Source organism: Gavialis gangeticus, unplaced genomic scaffold, assembly GCF_001723915.1.
Source record: "Gavialis gangeticus isolate Ggan-Ray unplaced genomic scaffold, GavGan_comp1, whole genome shotgun sequence".
In the NCBI taxonomy this organism is placed as follows: Eukaryota; Metazoa; Chordata; order Crocodylia; family Gavialidae; genus Gavialis; species Gavialis gangeticus.
The window spans coordinates 58,397,785-58,406,240 of NW_017728993.1; positions in this window are offsets into that span (position 1 = coordinate 58,397,785).

Genomic DNA, 8,456 nt, shown 5'->3' on the forward strand with positions numbered 1-8,456 from the left:
CGCGCACGCGCGCGTACGGCCGCACACAGCCCCTGCCCCCAGCGGCAGCGCCCCCGCCTTCCCCGGCCCGGGCGCCGCCGGGAACAAAGGGAGCGAGCGGGGCCGCCCGGAGGAAACTTCCCCGCTCCCGCGCTCCGGGCAGAGCCGGGCGCTGATTGGGCGCAGGGCGAGGGGGGGCAGGGCACCACCCCGGGCAGCCCTCCCGCACCAGGCCCTCTCACAGGAGGGGGCCCAGTGTCCGTGGGCTCCCTCCCCCGGCTCTCTGGTCGGCCTGGAGGGCACAGCCCCACTGGCACCCCTCTGTGGCCTGTGCGCTGAAGCCCCACATGGCACGCAGGCAAAGCCCAGATGGGCACACGTGGAGGGACAGGTTGAGGGGGTGACACCTGCCAGCCTCCAGCTCCCACCGCCAGGCTGGCGAGGACCACCACGCAACACGTGCGCCTGTCGCCCCATCCCAGCCACAAGCCCCTCACGAGGGCCAGGGCTTTCAAAAAGCAGCCAGGGGGGTTTGAGGGGTTCAGTTACTAGGTCCAGAAGCCCAGGAGCTCCCACCAGCAACTGGGGAGATTGAGAGAGCTCAGCCCCTCCAAAAAGAAAAATAGACTTAAGGGGTCTTGAGCTGGTCCTCCAAAAAGATGGAGCCCCCAACCCCAGCAAAAAACAAATCCCCCCAAACCAGCAGCCAGTTTTGAAAACACAGGTGGTGAATGCTGGATCTCAGTCATAGGCTCTCAAATCAGTGTGAAGCTGCCTTGTTTAAGAGCACTTCAATAACTCAGCCCTTCGTACTGAAATTGGTAAATCTTTACGGCAGGAATAGTTTCCACTCTGTGTCTCAAAAGTGCCTTGTACAATGGATCCCCCCTCCCCAAGGAACCAAAACAATAAACCTTAAGAGGTGGCTGACTGTCCCTGCTGCTAGTATATCGTGAAAAGGCAAGTAAGGGCTATTGGAAAAATGGAAGAAAACCCAAGGCACCAGGGCTCCTCTAGCACATAAAATCAGAGAGACATTTAAGCAGGTTAAAACCACTAACAGCTATTAGGAGACTTTTATTATTTAGATTTCGTGACTGTTCAGGTTCTGATCTGCTTCCAAGCCAGAGAGCCATGAACTTGCCAGGGAATCAAGTTATAATTGATGGCTCTAGTGATGCCATCCCAGATACACAGGAACCATTTCACTGAGGCTACCTTATGGGCATGCAACAGGGTAAAGCCCACACCTACACTGAGTGAATGATGAGAGGGTTCAGAGCTTAATGAGCAATTCACAGCGTGGAAGCAATTCAGCAAACTTCATTCCCCCATGCCCTCCATGGCAAAGTGTCTGGATTGTTTGTGAAAGTCTCCTCCTTTCCTCAAACCAATTAGTGAATTTCTTCCAATTAATGTAGATGACTTGAACAAGCATGTGAATGATTTTCACAATTCACACAGCACTGAAAGGTTTCACTCAAGTCATGTGGTATTATTTCTGCTGACAGACTAAATGGTACACATACTGCTAAGACAAGTCTGCAAACTGTAAATCTGACAGCAAGATACAGCCTGACGTTCACTTTTGCCCAGCATGTGAGACTCAAAATTCCCAACTGAATTTGAAAAATGGACCCAAATCCTGGACTGTGCAATGGCATCATTGTAACTAGTCAGGTAGCATGGCCCTAAAGCCGTTCAGCTGGTTACAAGTAAATCACCCCACTAGATGCTGGCATAACACTGGTATAGAAGCAGTCAATTCTTTCTGTGCCTTAGATCCCCAGAAATCCCCAGATGCTGCACTGGTTGCTCAGGCAGTCAACAGTTGGTAAACTTTTAAGATAACCCTTAATCTGTTGTCATATAGGCTACAGAACCTGACTAGTGCAAAGCCAGACTGGGGTTGGGGAAGGCAATGGTGAACTGAAACCACTGTTGCATGCACATCCACCCTTACTTCTTTGCCACAGCCAAAGGTCTGGTCAACTGCTTTCCATGGTGCACTCAGCTCTGGGCAAATCTACATCCAAATGTTTCCCTTTCTTGTGTCTGCAAGACTGAGAATTTCTGTCCTGCATCCCCATACACACAGGTTTCTCTCAGCCCTTACAAGGAAACAGACACAATACCTGGTCTGCAGAGGGTTCAGAGAAGAGGTGGGCAAAATATGGCCTGTCAGTCAGATCCAGTCCACCAAGGGATTTTATCTGGCCCATGGTGGGTCCCTTGGTCTTGCCCAGTCCAGGGATGGGGTCAAACCCAACTCACCCACTCGGCAGTGGGTGCAGGGTGGACAAGCCCAGGCCAGATAGGATCAGTTGCTCCCCCTCCCCCATCCACCACACTAGGTCAGCACCTTCCACACCCCCACACCCCCGTGCCAATCCAGGTCAGCACCCCACCCCTCCAGCCCAAAACAGCTTACCAAAACTCCCCAAGAAGTCCTCCAGCCCAAACAATTGCCCATCCCTAGTTTAGAGGTTTTAAACAAGGGAGGGAAAAGGAAGACAAATATTTGGGCTCACCGGGCTTGTTCCACCCTTGGGTCACTGTTAATATCAGAGCTGCTGCAGTGACGGGCTTGGCCCGCTGCCCTGCAAGCCAGACTCAGAAGTGGTTCCCAGCTATTGCCAACACTTTGCTAAGTCTGGGGGGCAGTATTGATGGCTGCTGAATCCAGTCCAGTGGATTCACTTCAGACAAGATGCTTCCCTAAGCAAGTCAATTACAATTTTCTCCCTCCCCTCCTGCGCCACATTAGGAATGATGTTGCTGTTCCTATTTCAACCATTTAAGCTCATGTTAATTAAGCCTGTAGTCTGGCAAATTGCCCAATACTGAACCCCAGACCAGCCAAGCTCCCATCTCATCATATCTGAGCTCTCTGACTTGAGTTGCTTGGAGGTCCAAGTGTTTTCTCATTTGCATCAGGTTTGTTCATAGATGAGCTTTGTACTTTCACTGGGACAATGCTGGGCTCTCATTATTAATCAAATCAGGCATCTTCTGACTGAATGGATAGCAGTGGGGAAAAGGGCTTCAACATTCTCCACCTGTCCTGCTGTTTCACACACACAGTATGGCTCCAGACACCTCCAGGACAAAGATAACCTGCTTTCTCCAATGAAAGTAGAGGGAATGCTTCCTTGGACCTCTTCATCCTCCCTCCTGTCCCCAGCATTGGAGAGAATGGGGGAATAGCTCCCTACACCTTCCCAGTAGGCACCAAGAACATGGGGTCTTTCATGGGATGTAGCTGATTCTGGAGTAGTCCCCCTATGCCATAGTGACCAACAGGCCTCACGTCCCTCCACAGGGTGCCAGATAGAATATTATTTTGTTCTGGTATGGAATAAAAGGGGAGAGAGGGAGGGAGGGAGGAAGGAAAGTAGAGAGAGAGAGAGACAGAGAGAGATGCTTCTCATAAGAAGTGCTGAAGATTCTGGAGCAAAATTGTCCCGGCCACCAACAAGGTGCAGAATCCATTTCCCAAGAGGATCATTACCATTCTGTGTAATTGGCTTCCAACCTGGCACACAGCTCTGCTGGTATACTGCTGGCCAATGGAAAACGTGACTAGCACACAGATGTTTAAACATCACGAAGGGCCTACACATTCAGAGCTGGTGAAATGTTTTGTGAATGAAAGAGAGGAGGAGGAAGGCAGGATGGAAAGGCAGTGGAGTGGAGCCCTCTGCATGTGGAAGGATTTGGGGATGAGAAACTGATAAGTTCCAGAACCAGGCTGGGGAGCAGGGCATCAATATATCTGCCTGTTCATGGCCTGACCTTGCTTAGACAGACATAATAATTGCACTGATACTAAAGGGTATTGACAGAAGAACCACCCGTGTGATGCTGTAGCAATACAGGTGTATCAAAACTGCTCCAATTTTAACCCTACCTCGTTCTGGGTTGAAGTCAATGTGACTTAGCTAAGATATACTGCTACAGCATCATGCATATGTAACAGTTACCCTGTTAGCCAAAGCACAATCCTGAGCAGCAGCTCCCCCTCCCCCTAAAAGTTTGCCCCCATTCTTTGGAAGGCAATATTTTAGCATAGGCCCTTATTTCATTTTTTGTTTAAATGATGTTGTACTGCTTGTGGACCTGACAGTGCACCCCTGAAGCCAGTGGAAGTTTTGTAACTGACTTCACTGGGAGCAGGATCAAACCTGCACAGGAGCACAGATGACAGTAGTAACATGCCATCATTTGGAATGTCACTGTAAAATTACCAGGATATGGGGACCTGCAAGCTTTGACATTTTCCTAATCTCTTTAGATTTCAAAAACAAAAACCACCAGGCCATTTCGAAGTCCTGATCTGCAGGCACCATAGGGATGTTTCCCCAGTTGCATGAGGCAACAGGTCTTCAGCATCTCTCCCCAGAATAGGTTTACATGCATGCTAAAAGTCTTTCTGCTGCCAGAGTGCCATCTACTGGCTGTTTTTATTACATCTTTGCAACCGAAGAGCAGTCAACAGGCCAGCCTACCTCTTCACAAAGTGACATTACTGTGTCATCCGACAGGCATCTCACATTACCAGGACATGACAGTGACAACAACAACTTCTCAGAAAAGGTAAAAGGAGTGCAAATTTAAATCCTGTTCTCCTTCTGGACGCTCCCTGTTATCAAATGCCATTCCCACATAATGATCTAAAACTAGGGTAGCCAGCCTGCGACAAGCACCACAAGTGGCACAGGCAGCTTCTGTATAGCATGCAGCAAACTGGGGAGGGGACAGGCAGCACAAAGGCAGAACAGGCAGGGAGCAGAAAGCAGAGCATCAGATCAGGCAGGGAGCACAAGGCAGGGAGGAAAAGCAAAGTATCAGCTTGGTCAGAGAGCACAGGGCCAGAAGTAGTTTGGAGTTGCGGTGAACTTCACAGCAAATTGACTTTGATCTAAAACCAGTTAAGTCATTCCCACTGACTTCAAAGTATCTTGGATCAGGCTTGTTGTAATAGGGTGGATGGCTCTATATGAAAGCACTGGGGCTGGGTGAAGGGGTACTTGGACTTGTTCCCTTGCTCTGCCAGTCTGTTTAAAAATGAAACAGAACTTTCTGCAGAGTAGCTCAGGGACTATAGAGTGAAATCTCCCAGGGACACTACAAATCTTGGCACCTTCGGCTCAAAATGCAAGGCACATTTCTTTTCCCTCACCTTCTCTACCACAGACTTATAGCAGCATGTACGCAGGCATATGTGTGTGTGAATGTATATCTAAAGTGTTCTCTGCACAGCTCTACCACTGAGAAGGGTATGATGGGACAAACATGTGACAGTTTTTAGTCATGTTAATGAAGGTGCTCAGATCCTGGTAAGAAGCGTGGTATAAAAAACTATAAAAATAGAATAGAGTATGGTTGTAGACAGACACACATAATTACTTTATTTTAACAAGCAGGACTTACAGTTTGTGAGTCCACATCAGCTGATCTGTGTAGTCTTCCCACTCTTAACTCATAGTAAGTAAAGTAACCCAGGAGTCCCCCAGGGCTCAGTCCTTGGGCCCGTGCCATTCAATCTCTTTATCAGCAATTTGGATGACGGGGTGAAAAGCAACCTGTTTAAATTTGCTGATGATACCAAAATTTGGGGTGAGGTGAGCACGCTAGTAGGGAGGGAAAGTCTGCAGCAAGACCTGGATAGATTGCAGGGGTGGGCTAACAAAAACAGGATGCATTTCAATACTGACAAGTGCAGGGTGCTGCACTTGGGCAGTAGTAACCAGCAGCACACTTATAAGATGGGAAACTCCCTTCTTGAGTGCATGGAGGCAGAAAGGGATCTTGGAGTCATTATTGACTCCAAGATGAACATGGGTCGACAATGCGATGTCACGGTTGGCAGGGCTAACCGGACCTTGTTGTGCATCCACAGGTGCATCTCTAGCAGGTACAAGGAGGTGATCCTCCCCCTCTGCACGACACTGGTCAGGCCACAGCAGGAGTACTGTGTCCAGTTCTGTGTGCCCCACTTCAGGAGGGATGTGGACAACATGGAGAGGGTCCAGAGTAGGGCCACTCGCATGATCGGGGGCAGCAGGGCAGACCCTACAAGGAGAGGCTAAGGGACCCGAACCTGTTCAGCCTCCACAAGAGAAGGCTGAGGGGGGACCTGGTGACCATCTATAAACTCACTAGGGGGAACCAGAAGGGTCTGGGAGAGACCTTGTTTCCCCTAGCGCCCCCGGCATAACAAGGAATAATGGCCATAAGTTGTTGGAGAATAGGTTTAGATTAGACATCCGTAAGAACTACTTCACAGTCAGGGCGGCTAGGATCTGGAACCAACTTCCAAGGGCAGTGGTGCTGGCTCCTACCCTGGAGGTCTTTAAGAAGAGGCTTGATGCCTACCTGGCTGGAGTCATTTGAGCCCAGTTTTTCTCCTGCCCAGGTAGGGGGTCAGACTTGAAGATCTACAAGGTCCCTTCTGACCCGACTTCTATGATTCTATGATAACCATGAATGAAACAAGGTTTAGCTTCACTTACCACAAAACAGGAACAGACGCATGCAAGTTACACCCAATTCAATTGTACAATAGCTCCCTCTCCTTTTTAAAGAAGTTTAACCTTTCACCTCTCCTTGCCTTCACATCTTTACTAATCTCCATCTCTCAGTTCCCCACCTGAACTATGGATATAGCTATACTCCCATTTGCCCACTCTTTTTCTATTTTGTCAAGACTAAGATCTCAAGGGTTGGGGCTGTCCCTTGCAATGTTCTTGTGTCTACCAAGCATGACAGAATGCTGTTCTCAACCCAGGCACTATTGTGCTACTGCTAATCATCATGGTCAGAATTCTCATATATATTTATCATCATTGTCCCATTTCAGAATGAACAAAACAAAGGAGAGAAACTATCAGACAGCAAAACAAAAACACAAAGGGCTCGTGATGTTTTAAATATAATCTTCTTTTCAGCTTTGATTTGTTTCAAAAGTTTGAAACAAAGTGTATCTCACCACTGCCGTCCTTGTATTCTGCAGGGACAGTGCAGCTAAGTAAACCTAAGATGAAGACTGATAGATAAAAAAGTCACTCATGGTTAGGAGGATAGGAAAGACACTGCTTTCCTGGATTATGATGTTCTGGAATCTTTGATTAGTTATACCCTTGCATTAAAAGCTGACTTCTAGCATCCCACTGCCTTTTATAAAATACTGTCTGTTACAGAAAAAGAATGCTTAGTATCAAATTAGAGTTGTGTATAGTACCATAGCTGGATTGTAAAAAGGGCTGTAAAATATTTATAATGAAGAACAAAATGTGTAGGCATAAATATAGATATAGGCTACAGCTATAGCTGTAGCTTCTGGGCATAAATTCATTACCTGCAGGGGTCAGAAAAGAAGGATTCCCTTCATGGGGCCAATGCTGGGTCACCTCCTCCAAAACTTTAGATCAGGGTCAGCAACCCCAGCATGTGTGCCGAGCACAGTATGTGAGGCCATTTTGCTCGGCACGCCACAGCCAGCCTGGGCTCTAGGTAGCTGCTGCCAGCCACAAAGCCCAAGCTGCTCCCAGCAGGCAGCTGGGCAGCTGCAAGCCCTGCTGCAAGCAAACCAGGCTTTGTGGTTGGCAGCAGCTACCCAGAGCCCAGGCCAGCTGCAGCCAGGAGGCTGTAAACATCTGCTCCAGGGTCCAGCATTAGCTCCATACTGGCAGGTGCACACACACCTCAGAGCAGATGGTGGGAGAAGGGCTTGAGGCAGCACAACCCCGGCCTCTCCCTCCCTGCTGGCACAGAGCTGATGACTGGGCTCCAGAGCCTGGCGCAGCTGTTTGTAGCCAGCCTGGGCTCTGGGCAGCTATAGCAGGCTCTACAGCCCTGGCATCAGCTCCATGCTGGCAGCAAGTGCATGCATGTATCATAGCGGACAGCAGGAAGGTTGTGCTGCCTCAGGCCCTATCCCTACCCTCCGCTCCAAGGTGCATGTGTACCCGCTGGTATGGAGCTGATGCTGGAACCCAGAGCAGCTGTTTGCAGCCTCCTGGCTGCAGCTGGCTCAGGCTCTGGTAGCTGCTGCCAACCACAGAGCCCAAACTGCTTGCAGCAGGGCTTGCAGCTGAGCCTGCCTGACTCCCACCTGCTCCGAGCCCAGGAGCACCGCACCTTTTGCGGGCTTAGCCGGGTGGGGTGGGTGGTTGGGCTAATGGGCAGGCTCCAGGCTCAGCCAGCTGCACTGCAGCCCAGGGGCTGGCTCCCCAGGGAAGCACAGGAGCTCTGGCGGGACCAGGGCATCATTGGGTCGGACTTTGTCCAGTGGCCCAGGAGCCCAGCTCCACGCTCCTGCACATCTGGTTCTCTGCGTTTGTTTGTCTGCCTGTCTGGTTCTGTGCATCTGTGTGTGCACACATGTCTGGTTCTGGATGTGTGTGTGCACGTATCTGTTCTGGGTGCGTTCTGGTTCTGTGTGTGTGTGTGTGTGTGTGTGTGTGTGTGTGTGT